Source organism: Stenella coeruleoalba (assembly GCF_951394435.1).
Source record: "Stenella coeruleoalba genome assembly, chromosome: 17".
Taxonomy (NCBI): domain Eukaryota; kingdom Metazoa; phylum Chordata; class Mammalia; order Artiodactyla; family Delphinidae; genus Stenella; species Stenella coeruleoalba.
The window spans coordinates 31126118-31146714 of NC_137163.1; the positions used below are offsets into that span (position 1 = coordinate 31126118).

The following is a 20597-nucleotide window of genomic DNA, read 5'->3' on the forward strand; positions in this document are numbered from 1 at the left end:
TTGAAAACATTCAGTCAATCTAGATCCGAGGTTTAACTTGGTCTTCACGTAGATGGTCAATCCCCTTGACAGAAGTATGCATGTACAAACAATTTACTAAAGGGCAGGTCTATTGAATTAATCAATTCATCAGATTTTCAAAAATATCTGTGAAAAAAAATCTCTAATCCAATATGCATTAAGAATGACTATTCTCTTTCTGTAGAATTTTATAATGTACTGAAAACCAAAATGTGGATGATTTAAGTTTTTATTCTTTGCAATCATCCTTTATGTCCAAATTACTATTCTGATAGAGGAAAATCATAGGATGAACTCTATTACAAAAAAAGTATTTGTTGCTAAGTCTGTATAATGCATAACACACCTCCAAGTACAAAATAAATATTGAAGGAGTAACACCCCACATTTTAGAAGACATCTGTTGATTTTGCCTACCTAGCGTCCATCCCTCTTCTTGTGGTATTAATGCTGCGATGTCTTTTGAAGAACTTCTCCTCCACATCTTCTCTTTGATCATGTAATGCAAGTGTGGCCTTCCCCAATCCCCTAGTCCCTGACCAATCAGAATATTCCACGTGTTTGTCTCTAGTGATTGGCGCAGTGGTTCAAATTGTTTCTATGAGAGTCAGCCCTGGAACTTTATCCTAAAACCACTGACGAAAGGGTGCTTCTATTCGGCTGGTGTTGCTACACTGGAAGAATACTAACCTAATATTGCTGTTGGCCAGCCTTGGTGGAAGAATCTGTTTTAGAGGACTAATTCTGTCTTATCTTCTCTCAGGATCTGATTTTTGGGAAATCCAAACGAAGACACCCATCAACATTCCAATACTACTTTTTCTGGTTCCATCAATATTACCTATGTGTCTACATAAACATTAGAGTCTTGGTCATTTCCATTATATTGTATCTTCATCTATTTGACCAGGCTAATCTCTATAAACCTTTGTAGTCCTAGTATAGATGTCATTTTTCACAGGAAGACGTCACTGACCTCCCAAGTCTTAGTGAGATATCTCTTCTCAGTTCCATAACACCTTCTCTGTCGGCATAATATCACTCATTGCATTGTATTATATTGGCAGTTTAAATAGATATAAATTCAATCCTCACCAGCCCCCTCCCTGACCTACTACACCTAACTAGATAGTTTGTGAGGGCAAGAAATATGTCTGTCTTTTTCAGAACTACATCCCCAGGGCTGGACACATCAAAGGTCCTAACATAATTACTGAAAGGAACCGTAAGGTCAGAATTATCCTGTTTTATCTGGGGACTCCTACTCTTTCCAATCCTTATCCACATAGGCACAGGTGCAAGAAGTGGCAGCCATGTTTGTACAACGTGACTCCATGCTCCTGATGGCGGATACACGGACCAAGGAGAGTACCTGACTCAAATATGGCCAATCAAATCCCTCCCTCAGGAATCCAGAGTTAGTATTAAGAGTTTCATCTTTACATGGGCTAGTCTCTTGAATGAATGAAAAGTAAAACCTCTGGAATTATGGCACGGTTACCACCATGTGAACAGAGTAACAGTGACAGTTTGCCAGTGGAGAGAAAAAGAAATAAAACAAATGTCCTGAGATAAGTAGAGCTGGGAATATGAAATGGCATCCCATGTCCTGTTCTAGCCCCTTCATGGGCTTCTGCCCTTCATGTCACTGAGATACTATGTCTCCTTAAAATAAATTCCTCCCCACCTTTCTTTTTAAAATTATTTTTGGCCTAAATAAGCATTAGTTGATTCTTGTTACATTCAAGCCAAAAGACAAAATTAGCAATCCATGACTTCAGTTAGCTTAACTATTCAGTAGCCCCCTTTATCTGCAGTTTTGCTCTCTGTGGTTTCAGTTACCAGTGGCCAGCCTTGGGCCCAAAATATTAAATGGAAAATTCCAGAAAAAAAGGAAATTCATAAGTTTTAAATTGCATGCCATTCTGAGTAGCATGATGAAATCTCACACCCCCACCCCATGTGAAACATCCCTTTGTTCAGCGAATCCCACCAGTTAGTCACTTAGTAACCATCTTAGTTATCAGATTGAACGTTGTGGTATCACCGTGCTTATGTTCAAGTCACCCTTATTTTAGTTAATACTGGCTCCAAAGTGCAAGAATAGTGATGCTCGAATTCAGATGTACCAAAGAGAAGCCTTAAAGCGCTTCCGTTAAGTGAAAAGGTGAAAGTTCTCAATAAAGAAAAAAAAATTGTATGCTAAGATTGCTAAGATCTACAGTAAGAAGGAATCCTCTATCCCTGAATTGTGAAGAAGGAAAAAGAAATTCATGCTAGTTTTTCTGTCACACCTCAAACTGCTAATGTTATGACCACAGTGCAGGATAAGTAGTTATGATGGAAAAGGCATTATATTTGTACATTAGATATTTTGAGGGAGAGAGACCACATTCACATAGCTTTATTACAGTATTTTATAATTGTGCTATTTTATTATTAGTTATTGTTGTTAATCTCTTACTGTACCTTATTTATAAATTAAATTTTATTATAGGTATGTATGTATAGGAAAAAACATAGTATATCTAGAGTTCAGTAATATCTGTGGTTTCAGGTGTTCACTGGGGGTCTTGGAATATATCCTCCACAGATAAGGGGGGACCACTGTACTTAGAAATATCAATTTAACTGAATTTTCTATTTTCCTACAGAAAAGTTATATAAAAGTACTGTATTAGTCTGGGTTCTTCAGAGAAACAGAACTAATAGTATATATACAGAGAGAGAGAGAGATTATAGGAAATTGACTCACAGTAATAGAGACTGAGAAGTTCCTGGATCATCAGTTGACCCAGGAGAGTCTGAATTTGAAGGCCTGAAAACCAGGAGAGCTGATGGTGTAAGTTCCAGTCTGAGTCCCAGTATGAAGGCTGGAGAGGACTGATGTCCAGGCTAGCAAACAATCATGCAGAAAGGGAATTCTCACTCTGCCTTTTTGTTCTAGGCAGGCCATCAATGGATTGGATGAGACCCACCCACATTGGGGAGGGCAGTCTGCTTTACTCAGTCTGCCAATTCAAATGTTAATCTCATCCGAAAATACCCTCACAGACACACCCAGAATGTTTTACCAAATCTCTGGGCAATCAGTGGCCCAGTCAAGTTGGCACAAAAAAATAACCATCATAAGCACTTTTGATGATATTTTTTTCCAGAGCAACTGTGAAATGGCGAAGAATATTCTTAGGAACGTTAAATGGGAAATATACAATTTTAACATAGATAAATAAGGATGTTATCAATTACTGACTTGGGGCATTCACTTCAATCAGGGGTAAATCTTGGAGTAAAAGGTAGCATTTTCAAATTCAGAGTTCCTCAAGGGCATGATGACTGATTGACATGCACATCTATAGCCTCCTGATTACATATATTCTGTCACCAGATGTCTGATTTTATTTTCAACTTTACTTTGCCACATTTGAATAACCATCTAACAGATTACCTTGCACATAAATTTTATGAATGTTGTTATAATTTGCATGAATAATGTTTATACTTCTGTGGTAGATTTTATTTTCCAACCTATAACTTTTGCCATAAATTCCTAAATGCAAAAGAAGAAATTAAACAGCTTCTTGAGAACACTTGCTATATGTATAGACTTAATCAAATCAGTTATCTTTGCTTTTATCTACTTGTCAAAGTGTATTAAAATAATGCATTAGGAGTGGATTTAGGGTGAACTGAAGATGTAGGATTATGAATAACCACGCTAGGGCATACTGATAATGAAATCATCTAAAAGAAGCTGAAAAAGGCTAATTATATCACTTTAAAAATGTATCTTATAATAAAAATTAAACTATATGACTAATATACTCCTTTAAAAACTATTTTATTTTGATTAAACAAATAGATGTACATAGATTTAAAGGTCAAATAGATTTTCAAGGCTTATAATAAAAATTAGCACTCCCTTATCCTACTCAACAGCCCAATGACAATTCCTGCTCCCAAAGGTATAATCACTGTCAAATCTTTTTTAGCTAATTCTCCTGATGTGCAACTCATATTTCTAAATAACATGCTTTACTACTTTAAAAATTTTATTAGTTTAGATATTATTGACCATATCACTATCTATTATAAAAATATGAACATATAATACCTTATACATCCCTAATGCACACTTTATTCAAAATTTTTGTTAAACCAAAAGTTTATATTTTGTTAACAGTTAATCTGTATAGGATATGATGATTACATTTTCTTTTGATCTCTTTGTTTTTCCTGAAGTTAATACTTTCTTTGTCATCTTCTCAGTTTTCCATGACCTACCACCATTTTATCCCCAATTATTTGCTGGTGCAATACAGTCAAGTACCTTATTACATCAGTACATTCAAAGACAGATAAATTAGCGGTCATTTTCTTCCCCCCATGCAGGTGTCCTTGGAAGCTTCTGTCCTGCTCAGTTCTAGACTAATTTCTCTCTGTGACTAAAACTTCCTTTTCATCATCTCCTGAGAATTCCCTTAATTTTGTCCTGTATTATATTCTAGATTTCCTGAATACTGTGTCTTCCTCTTTCATGGTTTACTACCCCCTTTCTTTTTTTCTGTTTCCCTCCCTCCCTTCCTCCCTCCCTCCCTTCCTTCCTTCCCTCCTTCTTTCCTTCCTTTCATCCTTCCTTCTTGTTCTTTTCATTGTTGTTATTGAGTAAAATTTCATGTAGCTTCCTGAGACAATTTATGTTCAAAGTAATTTTTTTTTAGTTTTGGCAAAACTAAAATTTTCTTTATTCTACCCTCACACATGACATATAGCTTGAGAGGGTATAGAATTCTAGGGTGCAAATTATTTTCCATGAATTTTTAATTTTATTTTTCCAGTTTTATTGAAATATAATTTACATATCACATTATATAATTTTAGGAATATAACATGATGATTTGATACACATATATTGTTAAATGATTACCACAATATAGTTAACACCTCCATCACCTTACATAATTACCGTGTGTGTGTGTGTGTGTGTGTGTGTGTGTGTGTGAGTGTGAACATTTAAGATTTACTTTTACCAACTTTCAAGAATACTATACAGTATTGTTACCTATAGTCACCATGCTGTACATTAAATCCTCAGGACTTATTTATTGTATAACTGGAAATTTGTACCCATGAATCAGCATCTCCTCATTTCCTCCACTCCCCAACCCATGGCAAACACCATTCTACTCTATGAGTTCAGCTTTTTAAAATTCCACATATAAGTGATATCATACAGTATTTGCATTTTTTCTGTATGACTTATTTCACTTAACATAATGTCCTCAAGTTTCATACATGTCGTCTCAACTGGAAGGATTTCCTTCTTTCTCGTGTTGAATAATATTCATACATGAATATTCTTCATTCATTCATCTGTAGACAGACACATATTGTTTTTATATCCTGGCTACTGGGAATAGTGTGGAAATGAACATGGGAATGTGGATATTTCTTTAAGATTTGATTTCATTTCCTTTGGATATATACACAGAAGTGGGATTGCTAGGTTACATGGTAGTTCTATTTTTAATTTTTTGAGGAACCACCCTACAGTTTCCATAGTAGATGTACCAATTTACATTTCCAGCAATAGTGTACAAGGATCTCCTTTTTTCCACATCTTTACCAACACTTTTTAATCTCATGTCTTTTTTTATACAGCCATTCTAACAGGTGTGAAGTGATATTTCATTGTGGTTTTGATTTGCATTTTCCTGATGATGAGGGACGTTAAAATCTTTTCAAGTACTGGTTGGCCATTTGTATGTCTTCTTTGAAAAAATGTCTTTTCAGGTCCTCTGCCCATTTTTTATTGGAATGTTTGGTTTTTTGCTATTGAGTTGTGTTCCTTATATATTTTAATTATTAACCCCTTATCTGATAGGTGTTATGGAAATAGTTTAACCCATTCCATAGGTTACCTTTTCAGTTTACTGATTGTTTCTTTTGCTGTGCAGAAGCTTTTTAGTTTGACGTAGTCCAGTTTATTTACTTTTGCTTTTGTTACTTGTGCATTTGGTGTCATATCCAAACAATCATTGCCAAGACGGATGTCAAGGAGCTTTTCCCGTTTTCTCCTAGTAGTTTCACTGTTTCAGATCATATGATTAAATCTATAATTGATTTCAAGTTAATTTTTGTAAGTGGTGTAGGAAAGGGGTTCAATTTCATTCTTTTGCATGTGATTGTACACTGCCCAGTACCATTTATGGAAGAGATTATCCTTTCTCCATTGAGTATTCTTGGCTTCCTTGTCACATATTAGTTGAAGCTAAGTGTGAGAATTAATTTCTGGGCTCTAGATTCTGTTCTATTGGTCTATGTGTCTATTTTTATGCCAGTACCACGTTGTTTTGATTACTTTGTTCCTTTGTAATATAGTTTGAAATCAGGAATTGTGATGCTTCCAGCTTTGTTCTTCTTTCTCAGAAATACTTTGGCACTCTGGGATCTTTTGTGGTTCCATGTGAATTTTAGAATTATTTTTTTCTTTTTCAGTGAAAAAATGCTATTGGAATTTTGGGGGATTGCACTGAATCTATAGATGGCTTTGAATAGTATGGATATTTTAAAAATATTAATTCCTTCAATTCATAATCGGAGATAGCTTTCCATTTATTTTTATCTTCAATTTCTTTCATCAATGTCTTATACACTTCAGTGTGCAGGTATTTCACTTCTTTGGTTAAATTCATTCCTAAGTATTTTTTTTTGGAGACTATTGTAAATGGCCATGTTTTCTTATGTTCTTTTCAGATAGTTCATTGTTAGTGTTTAGAAACACAACCAATTTTTGTATATTAATTTTACGTACTGAAATTTTACTGAATTTATTTATTAGGTCTAACAGTTTTTTGGTGGAGCCTTTGGTATTTTTCTAAAAATAATATCATATCATCTGCAAACAGGCAATTTTACTCCTCTTCCTTACTGATTTGGATGTCTTTTATTTTGTTTATTTCCCTAATTATTTTGGCTAGGACTTTTAATACCATGCTGAATAGGAGTGGTGACAGTGGGCACCTTTGTCTTGTTCCTGACCTCAGAGGAAAAGCTTTCAACCTCTCACCATTGAGTATGATGTTATCTGTGGGCTTGTCATATATAGCTTTTATTATGTTGAGGTATGTTCCTTCTATATTCACATTATTCAGTCTTTATCATGAAAGGATATTGAATTTTGTCAAATGATATTTCTGCATCTATTGAGATGTTCATATAATTTTTGTCTTGCATTCTATTCATGCTGTGAATCACACTTATTGCCTTGTATATGTTGAACCATCCTTGAATCCTAGGAATAAATTGCACTTGATCACAGTGTATGATTCTTTTAGTGTGTTGTTGAATTTGGTTTGCTAATACATTGTTGGAAATTTTTACACCTATATTCATTTGGAATATTGGCCTGTAGCTTTCTTTTCTTATAGTGTCCTTATATGGCTTTGTGTCAGAGCTGGCCTTCTAAAATGAGTTTGGAAATATAGCCTCCTCTTCAGTTTTTTGGAAGAGTTCAGGAAGGATTGGCAATAGTTCTTCATTTATTTTTTAAAATTAATTAATTTTTGGCTGTGTTGGGTCTCCGTTGCTGCACTCAGGCTTTCTCTAGTTGCAGCCAGCAGGGACTACTCTTCGTTGTGGTGCACAGGCTTCTCATCACAGTGGCTTCTCTTGTTGCAGTGCACGGACTCTAGGCACGTGGGCTTCAGTAGTTGTGGCATGTGGGCTCTGTAGTTGTGGCTCATGGGCTCTAGAGCTCAGGCTTAGTAGTTGTGGTGCACAGGCTCAGTTGCTCCATGGCATGTGGGATCTTCCCAGACCAGGGCTTGAACCTGTGTCCCCTGCATTGGCAGGTGTATTCTTAACCACTGTGCCACCAGGGAAGTCCCAGCAATAGTTCTTTAAATGTTTGATAAAATTCACCAAAGAAAACTTTTTGTCCTGTGCTTTGTTTGGAGGCTTTTTTTTTTTTTTTTTTTTTTTTTTTTTTTTGCGGTACACGGGCCTCTCACTGTTGTGGCCTCTCCCGTTGTGGAGCACAGGCTCTGGATGCGCAGGCTCAGCAGCCATGGCTCACGGGCCCAGCAGCTCTGCGGCATGTGGGATCTTCCCAGACCAGGGCACGAACCCGTGTCCCCTGCATCAGCAGGCAGACTCTCAACCACTGTGCCACCAGGGAAGCCTGTTTGGAGGCTTTTGATTACTTCAGCTCCTTACTAGCAATTGGTCTGTTCCTATTTTCAATTTCCTTATGATTCATTCTTGGTAGGTTGTATGTGTCTAGGGATTTATCCATTTTATTTTTAGATTATCCAGTTTAATGGCATATAATTGTTCACAGTAGTCTCTTATGAACTTTTGCATTTCTGTGATATCTTTTGTAATATGTCCTCTTTCATTTCTGATTTTGAGTCTTCTCTCATATTTTCTTAGCTAGTCCTTATTATTTCCTTTCTTCTGCTAATTTTGAGCTTAGTTTATGCTTCCTTGTCTAATTCTTTAAGTTGTAAAGTTAAGTTTTTTATTTGAGATCTTTCTTTTGTGTAATGTAGGAACTTACCACTATGAACACTCCTCTTAGTACTGCTTTTGCTGCATCCCATAAGTTTTGGCATGTTGATTTTCCACTTTTGTTTGTTTCAAAATTTTTTTTTTAATTTTCCTTTAGATTTCTTTCTTTACCCATGAGTTGTTTAGAAAAGTGTTAATTTCCACATAGTTGTGAATTTTCCAGTTCTTCTATTGTTATTGATTTCTAGTTTCATTACATTGTGGTCAGAAGAGATACTTGGTATAATTTCAATCTTCTTAAATTTGCTGAGACTTGTTTTGTGACTTAACATATGATCTATTCTGGAGAGTTTGTGTGCACTTAAGAAGAATGTTTGTTCTGCTAATGTTGGATACAATATTCTGTATAAGTCTGTTAGGTCCATTTCATCTAAAATATAATTCAAGTGCAACATTTCCTTATTGATTGTCTGTCTGGATGATCTATCCATTGTTGAGTGTGGGATATTGATGTCCCTTCATATTCTACTATTATTTTTTGTTGTCTATTTCTACCTTCAGATCTGTATTTGCTTTGTATGTTTAGATCCACTTATGTTGGGTGCATACATATTTATGATTGTTATAGCCTCTTGATGTGTTGACCCCTTTATCATATATAATGAGCTTCTTTGTCTCTTATTACAGTTTTTGACTTAAAGTCTATTTTTTCTTATGTAAGTATAGCTACCCTTGCTCTCTTTAGGTTCCACTTGCATGGAATATCTTTCCCCATCCCTTCACTTTGAGCCTATGTGTGTCCTTAAAGCTGAAGTGAGTCTCTTGTAGGGAACGTATAGTATTTTTTAAAATCCATTCAACTACTCTATGCTTTTTGATTAAAGAATTTAATCCACTTACATTTAGAGTAATTATTGATAAGTAAAGAGTTAACAATGCCATCTTAGTAATTATTTTCTGGCTTTTATATAATTTCCGTCTTCCTCTCTTCCTTTCCTTCTGTCTGTGTTTCTGAATTGATGATTATCCATAGTGGTATGCTTTTATTTCCTTCTCATTATCTTTTGTCTGTCTACTGTAGGTGTTTGTTTTGTGGTTACCATGAAGTTTACATAAAACATCTTATAGATATAACAGTGTTTTAGCTAATAGCAACTTAAGTTTGATTGCATACAATAACTCTGCCTTTTTACTCCCCCTTTTTAATTTTTTGATATCAAAATTTACCTATTTTTATGTTGTATATTTGTTAACAGCTTACAGTAGCTATAGTTATTTTTAATATTCCTCCCCCTTAATCTTTATACTAAGTTGTTAACACACCATCATATTACAGAATTCATTTTTTAATCTTCCCATATACTTACCTTTACCAGTGTTGTATACTTTCATATGTTTTCATGTTAATAAGTAGAGTTGTTTTATTTTAGCTTGGAGAACTCCTTTCATCATTTTTTGTAAGGCAAGTCTAGCGATGATGAACTTCCTTAGCTTTGTTTGTCTATGAATGTCTTTATCTCTCCTTCATTTCTGAAGGACAACTCTGCCAGATAAAGTATTCTTGGTTGGTAGTGTTTTTTCTCTCAGTGCTTTGAATATATGATCCCACTGTCTCCTGGACTGTAAGGTTTCTGCTGATAAATCCTCTGATAGACTTATGAGGTTTCCTTAGTAAGATAAGTTTCTTTTCTTGCATTTAAGATTCTCTATTTATCTTTGATTTTTTTACTGCTTTAATATAATGTGTCTTGGAGAAGATATTTTGAGTTGAATTTGTTTGGGGACTTATGACCTTCAAAAACATGCATGGCCAAATCTCTCCCCAGAGTTTAGAAATTTTTCAGCTATTATTTTTTAAAATAAGTTTTCTGCCCCCTTCTCCCTCTCCTCTCCTTCTGGAACTCCAATAATTTGCCAGTTCGTTCATTTGATGGTATACCATAGATCACATAAACTTTCTTTGCTCTTTTTCATTATTTTTTCTTTGTTCTCTGAATGGATAATTTCAAAGTGTCTGTCTTCTGTTTCTTATATTCTTTCTTTTGCTTGATCCATTTTGTTGTTGATATTCTCTATTGTATTCTTCATTTCATTCATTGCGTTCTTTTTCCTCAATAGTTTTATATTGATTCTTTTTAATGATTTCTATCTCTTTGTTAAACTTCTCATTTTGTTCATGAATTGTTTTCCTGATTTTATTGAGTTGTGTTTCTCTATTTTCTTGTAGCTCACTGAGCTTCCTTAAAACAGTTATTTTGAATTCTTTATTGGATAATTGGCAGATCTCCATGCCTTTGGGGTCCATTACTGGAAGATTATTAGAATACATTTGTGGTGTCATGTTTCCTTGATTCTTTTTCACACTCCTTGAAGTCTTGCATTGTTTACTTCACATTTTAAGTACTAGTCACCTTCTCCAATCTTTACTGACTAACTTTGGAAAAGAATTACCTTCTTTCAGGCCTACTAGGGATTCTGAGGTTTTCTTTAGATACGCTTTCTCTACACTCCTTGCTCCCTCTTGTGGCAGAATTACTAAGCTTGTATGCTTTCTCTCCATCCTGCTGCACAGCTGGCCAATTACTGACAGCTTCCTTTTTGTTTACCCAAAGGCAATGTTAAATGTTCAAGTTTGTGGTCACTTTCTCACCCACAGATTCTGTTCAGCTTTCTGTACATGCTCACTAGCTGTCTGCCAAATCTTGCTCTTGCTACCTTCAGGAGCTTTACAGGGAGCTGGTCACAGGGTGGTGGTGTGTGGGTGTGGTGCACAGTGTGCTATGGGTGCCCATGTGCCAGTTAGGGGGATTCATGGGTGAGGCACCCCAACAGCTATGGTGTGGGCCTCCTGATGGAGTCCATGATGCAGTTTAGTGGGATCCATGTTCCTCTGATGCATTTTGAGCCCTGGCTGCTGTTCTCCCAGCCGCCTACCATTTCCCAGTCCTACAGCTTATGACTCAGTACTCCAGATGGAGTGAGAGAGCAATGGGCCTTTGGTAGCATCCCACACAGCTGCGGAAGCTGGGCACTCACTCACATTCTCGTTTTCCTTCATGGGAGAAATCACAGGCTGAGAAGGGCTTTCTTGGCACTGAACTGGGCCACCTAGGGGGAGGGGTGATGCAGGTAAACTCAAGCTGTTTCTCTCACCCTCTTCAATTTGTCCAGTCTCAGCTATTTTGTTCCAACAGTGTGCTGGAACTTCTCTGTCGGACTCCTGGACTTCCACAAAGGCTCTCTCATCCATGGGTGATTGTCTAAGCCAATGTTCTCCAGAGCTTCTGTTCCATGGGCCAGTCCTAGAGCCAGTTCATGGGCCACTTCAGGATCCACAACCAGAACCAAGATCTGTTTTCTTACTACTTAATGCACAGGTGGACGAGACTTTGGCATGTGCTGCTGGATCCCACAGCTCCCACAGAAGCACTTTTTTCTGTGATGGATACCAAATTGTTGTTGATAGAGGGATTCCACAAGGGATATCTTATTCAGCCATCTTGATAATGTTACTCACCTCCCTCAATTTTTGAACACAGTACTTCATTGACTTCCATTTCCAGTGTTGTTCTGAGAAGTCACCATTCTGATTCCTTATCCACTGAATGTAGTCTGCTTCCTTCCCCCAGTCACACCCTGGACACTTTCAGGATCTTCTATTTACCCTCAGTCTTCTGAAATTTAATAATGTGAAAATATGTTCCCTCATCTTATTGAGCCATTTTAGTCTAGAAACTTGTGGTTTGCCATCAGTTCTGATAAATTTCCTTGTATTATCTCTTTCTCTGGAATTATTGTTATCTTGGGCCTCCTTGAATTGATACCACTGTTTTCCTTTCTTCTTTCTCTGGCCACTTTTCTTACTTTATGGAAAATTCCTTTAGCTTTGTCTTCCAAATCTTCACTGCAATTTTTATTTATGTGATCATACTTTAATTTTTTAAGCTTCTTTTTTTTGTTTTCTAAAGAGTTCTTTTTCAGTATCCTGTTCTTGTTTCTTCTCTTATCTCTCTGCTGCCAGTAATTATAGGTTTTCTTTTTTGAAGATTTCTTTAGTTCCCTGAAAATTTTCCATTTCCTCAGTGCTTCTTTATTTTTTCTCTTTTGCATTAGAATTATCCCATACATCCTTGATTATCCTTGGTTTTCTGTTTCTAATATTACTGACACACTAAAAACCTTACTGGAAGTTTGTGTCTATGGATAGAGTGGAGTTTGAGTAGTGCATGTCAAGTGGTAGGCTTTGTGTGGTAGGGCAGGGACCTTGATGATGAAGGTTCCTGTCTATATCTCTAAGTGTTTTCCTCTTAAGTTCAACACAGAACACCCCCAGAGAAAAATTCTTCAATCCTTAGTCAGGCAAGAGCTTTAATATCTCATTGTTCAGTGTGTAGACTTTCATTTTATCTCTACCTTGAATACAGTGTTCTCACCTTCAGTTAATATCACTGAATACAAAATCTCTCTTGTTTACCCTCTAATGAGTAGGTCTCAGCTTTCAGCCAGGTATGGTGAAGTTGACACCTGGCAGTGTGGTGTGGAAGGAAATTTAGAGGTATCATTGATTCTTACACAGACTTTGCACCAATTCTTGTATTTGCAATTGCATCTGCATCCCACTTTCAGGGATACCTGTTATTTGTATACCATACTTTTTCTCTTCTTTTCACTCTCATTTTTCTGAGGCATATCCTTAAATAATCTCCTCATAATGTATACATATGAGATAAAACTCCTGAATCTTTATGTATGTGAAAATGTATTTCTTTTGCTCTCATCCTCAGTTGATAGTTTAGCTGGGAATACAACTCTAGGTTTAAAAATCATGTTTTTCCCCTGATAAATTTGAGAGAGCATCACTCTATTTTCTTCTAGCATTCCATATTATTGATTGGAAATCTGATACTAGTCAGAAAACTTCGTATGTTATCTATTCCTTATTTGTTGATGCCTTTATTATTTTCCCATTAACTTGCTGTTCTAGAATTTTACACTTATATACTATTGAACATTATGCGTTTCAACCCAGCAGTAATCTTTCCTCCAACATCCCTAACAGAAGCCTGGTTTCATTGAGATAACTGCTCCTCCTCCATACAGCCCTTCTGATTCAATTAAACTTGCTTCCTTTCTACTCTAGGAATGATCTTTAATTAATTCTAATCTCATAATATGATCTCATCCCCCTTGTTAGTAATTGTTTTAGGAATGGGCAAGGGGCACAATTCTAGAAAAAGGGAGGGTTGCTGGAGGCTTTTGGGAGAGTCCTTTATTGCTCTTAAGAGAGAATTATTGGGAGCCTGTTTCTCTCTCTCCTTTTGGAAATAGACAAGGAAGAATATTGCATCACTTGCTTCTGTCATTCATTTTTGACAATAAGGAACGCTATGTCTAAAACAAAGCTAAGCCACAGAGGAGAATAGCATTCAGATAAAGCTGAAGCCTGATCCTACTAGGCTTGGACATCTGCTTTGCTTCTAGATTCCCTGTTATAAAAGCCAATAAGATTTCTTATAGTTTAAGACAGTTTCTATTGTTTTCTTGTTACTCAAAGCTGAAGGTGTCTTAACTGATACTAGGTTGTAGAAAAGTCTTTCATCTTTCATTCTTGAGTCACATGAACTGAGGTGTCGGAAATATGGATGGGGAATAGGATAGTCCCCCTGTGGTGTAGTTTAATAGTCAGACTTTCAGGTGAGCCAATAGCATTACTTCCACTCTCTTTGTTCCTGACCATTCTAAACCTTGTGCCTCTTTGGGTGTCATACACATAGTATTGTCATGGGGTCTAGAGACAGAGTACAGAGCTATGCCACTTCCTAGCTAGGTAATGTTTGCATGTTATTAAATGGCTTTGTGCTTTAGTTCGCTTATATTTAAAATGGAAATATAAGGGTATCTACTGCAGAGGATAGTTGTATTAAATGAGTTATTTTATGTAAAGTGTTTGGCATGTAGAAAGTGCTGTTTAATTGTTAGCTACAACCAAATTACTCCAAATCTTTTCTCCTCTTCCTTTTCTGCAACAGTACCCTAATCTTGTTCAAGATGTTCAGTTAGAAGTACTAATTTTCTGAAATGACCTTCCAGCTATATTTGGCTGTGTAATGCAGTTCAGACCAATAAAATGCAAGCAGAAAACTACTGGAGGAGGCTTTGAAAGAACCTAAAATGTTTTTGCTCAACAGCCAGAATGTATCTTTTCTTTTTGCCCCACCCCCTAGTTCATATCTGGAATGGGACATGATGCTTGAATACACAAGAGCCATCTTGCAATCGTAAGAACAAAATCCACACACTTTGGAATGTAGATAAAAAGGAGAAGGAGCCAATGCAGATGACTTCCCTTAGCAGTATACCAACCCTGAAGTATCCTGGAATTCTTACTGTATGAGGAAGAAAACACCTGTTTTGTCAAGCACTGTACTGGAGTTTCTGTTACATACGGCTAAAGGCAGTCCTAACTGCTACCCACAAGACCTTCCAGGCAGGGAGGTATGCTCTTCTTGCCTTTTGAAATCTTGATTTTAGGGAAGTTATTTTCTTATTCTGCTTTATACTTCAACCATTTCCATCCTCTTTTCACATTTTAGATATTGCTTAGTTATCTACAAATAATTTCAATAACTTCTTCCCATCCTCCTTACCTTTAAGGTACTCCTTTTCTATCCTTGTATTTTCTTCTCTAGAGGAAAGGGAAATAACAACAGTAATACCTAACCTGGGGACTGTGAACTTTAATGCTTTTAGGAGCCATGGGCAATGTAAAAAATGAAGTATCCAGATATAAGATACAGGGATCAGTGAGAACTGTGGAGACATGGAAAATGTGTGACCTTGTTAATGATGCTTAAATACAATTAAAATAAATAAATATTGTATCACTCAAAGAATATATACCTGTAGGCCCAATGTAAGGATAGAATGCAATTCTATAAACTCTGAATCTGATTTAAAGACGTGTATAAATGTTAAAGAACTCTCAAACTTACTGACCTGCAATGAACATTTTCACTCAAACACCAACATCAGTAACAACAAGACAACACACAATTAAGACCTTTTAAAATGAAAGGTGTATTTAGCTAAAATACTTCCACTTGTGTTTTTCTAAACAGTTTTCTCCCCTTTTTGAATTTTGGCTGCTACAGAAGATAATTCAGTAACTCTAATATTACACTCAATAGGCAAAACAAACAAACAAAATCCTCTCTGTGGGGGTTGCTATGGCTTTGGAAGAAAACCAACCAGGAAAAATGTAAGATAGCAAAATGTGCATTTCTCACCCCCACGTGTTCTCAGTTTCTTTCTTCTCCTTGGCTTAATATATATGTTGAGGAGCTGCATTACAGTAATGGCTTTCAGCCTTGTAAAACACTTTAAAACCCTAATAACAAAGCAGTTGTTACTAATGCTACCCAGTTCATGCACATAAACCACCGGTGTGTACCCTGACTTCCTATAAGACTGTACCTGAATGGAACCAACAAGAGACCAGGCCTGTGCTGCTCCCATTTCCTATAGAGATGAGTAGACTGCAGTGGCAGTAAGGGCTAGCTGTGGTTATTCTGTTGATTGGTCACTCTTCTGGTCCTACGTACGTACGTCTACACAGATAAAAGTTTTGCCAGCAAGTAACTGAGGTTTAGATTGGAAAACTGTACTTCATAAGCTCACACAGTAACTGGAGAAGCTGGAATTCTGTTCTTGCACTGCTTAGTTAGAAAGCTGATGGAGTACTCCTTATATCATTCAAGTTCCCTTAATAATGTGGACAGTTAAGAAATCTGGATTCTTAAAAAAATAGACAGCAGACTGGACTGATAATCAGAAAACCAAGATTCTAGTTTATACTCATCAACTTGGAGAATTTTATTGATCACTTAGCCTCAGTGTTCACATTGGTAATCATTAAAATTTTTTCAGGTTTCAAATTCTAGGCATCTATAATTTAATGTCTGTTTTAAGAACTATATCGTAGACTGAGAAAGTCTAAATTGTAGGAACCTTGTCTAAATATTTGATTTATGTAGTGCTTACACACCTAAAGAGACCTTCAAAATGTTCTTGATAATGTTGACAATTTGTCAAATTTTAAATGTATTTTCGGGACTTCCCTGGTGGTGCAGTGGTTAAGAATCAGACTGCCAATGCAGGGGACACAGGCTCGATCCCTGGTCTGGGAAGATCCCACATACCACAGAGCAACTAAACCCGTGCACCACAACTACTGAGCCCGCGAGCCACCACTGCTGAAGCCTGCACACCTAGAGCCTGTGCTCTGCAACAAGAGAAGACACCGCAATGCGAAGCCCACGCACCACAACGAAGAGCAGCCCCCGCTTGCCGCAACTAGAGAAAGCCCGTGCCCAGCAACGAAAACCCAACGCAGCCCCCAAATAAATAAATTTATAAAATAAATAAATAAATGTATTTTCCTTATTACCTTTCATCTCTAATATGTTGAGGAACCCCGTACAGGAAGTACTCAAACAATCATATCTTTGGAACTAGTTTCATTGAGAAGTCCCCATCCAGTTGTCTGAATAAAGAGAATATGAATTTTATCATGTTTTTGGCAGTTGTGGGAAATAGAGACCTAGTTTAATTTGATATAGAGAATATAGTACCTCAGGCTTTTCATAAAATAGATGCAGAATATTTGGCAGGAAGAAGTTTTGAAATACTTAGGATCACTAAGAAATTTAGTACATGACTTCAGACTAGGGGATTTTGTACATATGACTGTAAAATTTCATTTACATATTCCCTTGGTAATATAAAATTTGAACTTCAAAAGACTAAAATAGATATTATGAATAATAGTTTGTGTTTCAACTATGTATATTCTTTTTTTCCCCCATCTTAGGTGCAGCCTGAATTTTATTTGCCAACTATGTACATTCTAAAAGAGTTTTTGACGTAACTTTTAAGCCCCGTTTTCCTGTAAAAAAAATCTGCTCTGTCACATTGTCACACAACATCCTATTACCCTATTTTCCCAGGCTGGCAGGAAATTGTCTGCTATTGATGTCTGAAATGGAGAAACAGTTCTCACTGATCATCTTCTTTGATCGAAACTTAATCTCATCTACATGGACTACTTAGACAAGACTATCAAGGAAATTTGAATAGTTTCCTAAAATTTTGTAATGATGAGGTAAAAGTCTTTCTTCCAATGAAATATAACAAAACCCAAACATTCATATTTGAGATATCATCCCAGGGTTTGAATTCTCATCTTCTCTCATCAATCAGTAAATAAATTTATATTGTGTATCTGGTACATACTTAACCATCTTTCTCAGGACTAGCTTTGCTACTTGGAAAACTAGCTGAAATATAGACCTGGTCACAGTCTAGTTTTTTCTTACCACAATGGCTGAAATGCTACAAAAATAGAGTTTCATTTAAATTTAAAGCAAATAACTTTGTAAGGGTATATCATTTATATTCTAATGTTAATTATTGCAATCATAATTTTATATTTTTATAACTAGATAAACTGGAAACACTAAAAGGAGTAAAAAATAAGGAAAGGGAAATTAATTTTGGATTTTCAAGATTAAAAATGTAGTACTGGTTGGGCTACAAACTAGGATTTGGGCCTACAATTCATTCATTGATTCATTCACTCATTTATGTATTAAATCAAATATACTTCCTCAGCATTTGTAATGTGCTGCCCTGTCTAGTAAAGGCTGGAGACAGAAAGATAAGTTGCAGCTAGAAACAAGATGACAAATATTTAATAACTGTGTTCTGGGGAAGAGAGATGGTCTTAAGATGAGAAGAACAAAGAGCTGAGCAAAAGGGAGCCTGTGTTAAATTTTGATTACTCACATGTTTGGCCCCAGGCCAGCCCTGCTTTCCTTCATGATGACACTTTAGCAAGAGTAAACAAAAGCAAGTGTGTAGATTAGAGCAAAAAAAACCCAAACAAACAAACCCACATCTTTCAACCTTTTACTGACAACTATTATTTCTGTATGTGAGTACTTGTATAGTTTCAATAAAACAATCTGATTGCAATAACTTTATTTGGCAGTCTCTGTGACCTAAAACATACATTAATTTTTCTTCAGTATAGCTACCAGTTTATGGTTCACCACACTGTAAATGATACGGAAGGTTCACCTTATTCAAGTAACTAACAATATAAAATATCAATAAACACAGAAAATGATGAAGATACTGATTTTAATTAAATGAATGCCTCAGTGATTTTTTTTCTCAGTCTTATCCTTTTCATATTTATTTAAGCCTACTAAGGTTTATTTTATAACAATGTGAAACAATTTTGCAGTAGAAGACTTTAGATGATGCCATAGTTTGTACACAGCTATAACATGGAAAGAAGCCTTCTTTAAGTCAACCTTTTAAAAGATGTATTCTGCCCACCTGATTTTCCTTGTTCTGTCATAGTTAATCATCTATTATGATATGCAGAAGACAGAGGGTATCTTGAACTCTGGGAAATAGGAAGCAACAGAAAGATTTCTTGAGATCACTGCCATACAACAGTTGGCTATACATTAACCTAAGCATAATTATGCCCAGTAAGGAGTAAAGAATGCACATTGGATTTCTAACACAAATATCTAGATCTCATTCATGAAGAGACTGGTGAGAATTATTAGCCACTATGTAAATATGTAACTTAAGTAAGAAATACTTCAGTGGAAATATTACTTATTAATGGGTAATTATGTGTTATGAGTTGAGTTGTGCGTCCTTCAAACTTGTATGTTGAAATTCTAACCTCCAATACTTCAGAATGTGACCTTATTTGGAGATAGAATCTTTACAGAGGTAATCGAGTTAAAATGAGGTCATTAGGATTGGCACTAATCCAATATGACTGGTATCCCTTTAAAAAGGGGAAATTTGGAGACGGATACACACACGGGGAGGGCACCATGTGAGGATGAAGGCAGAGACTGCGGTGAGGCTTCTACAAGTCAAATAACGCCAAGGATTTCCAGCAAAACACCAGAAACTAGCAGAGAGACATGGAACAGATTCTTCCTCACAGCCGTCAGAAGGAACCAACCCTGCTGACACTTTGACCTTGGATGTCTAGCCGTCAGAACTGTGAGACAAATTTTCATTGTTTAAGCCACCCAGTTTATGGTACTTCATTGTGGCAGCTGTAGAAAACTAAAAACTATATCTCTCATCTAATACTGTATTCAAAATATTGCCTGCAGCTGTGTTTATTGTTGACAAAATTGCCTCTGTTAGGTTTTTGTAACTCTATGGCTACTAATATTATAATAACAATAATAGTAATAGCTAGTTTTTTGAGAACTTACCATAGCTCAAGCTCTGTTTTGATCATTTCTGACCACATGAGATGAATGGGAAGTGAAAATAAGATTGTTTTCATGTTGAAAGAGTAATTTTATTACTTTATTAAGCATTAATTATTAAGGGTTTTATTAAGTCACTGAGGGTTTGGGGATGGAATTAAAGGAGCTTATATTACTTACACTAATATAGAAGTTGTCACCTTGAAGTAGGGTGCTGCTCCAACAAAATATGAAAATATAAACCCTTAGGGTAGATGACAGGGGATGGGGAAACTGACACTTATGTCTGGGAATATGGCAAATCTTTGCTAAAAACCATTGCCTACTCTAACTTAGAAGGAAGATTATATACCAGTAATGATTTCTATTTAGATGTTGAAATGCTTCATAGCCCTAGTGTATGTTATCTATTATTAGCTGCAGTTCACAAAGTATCAATATTACAAAGAAGAAATGAGCTCAGGGAAGAATAAGTCGGCTTGCAAGCAGAAATGAAAGAGTTCATAAATTCAAGGTCTTTTGGGGTTGGAAAACCTAACTGCTTATAGAGATTGAACTAAAAAGACTTTGAGTGACAAGTCATAGTAAAAAAAAAAAATTTCCAGTTGAATAACGTGTTTCAGGGCAAAGATCAAAGTAGGATTTGGCTTGACCCCAATTGTTCAAAGAATCCAATGACAACCACCATTAAGCTGAGTGGGAAAAAGGCATGAGGGTAGAGGAAGTAGCCATGTAAAATAGATTTGAATATAA

At 36.1% G+C, this 20597-nt stretch overlaps 1 long non-coding RNA gene across 1 annotated transcript in view; it reads right to left on the reverse strand.

The window, feature by feature from the left end:
• Window positions 1-16727: 16727 nt before the first annotated feature.
• Window positions 16728-20597, reverse strand: part of LOC307176130 — a 57278-nt gene continuing 53408 nt past the window's right edge. Inside the window, exons 5-7 of the long non-coding RNA XR_013824614.1 lie at window positions 18934-19003; window positions 18376-18417; window positions 16728-17074 (exon numbers count right to left, since the gene is read on the reverse strand). This is a non-coding gene — a long non-coding RNA (uncharacterized lncRNA). The remainder of the gene's footprint in view (window positions 17075-18375; window positions 18418-18933; window positions 19004-20597) is intronic.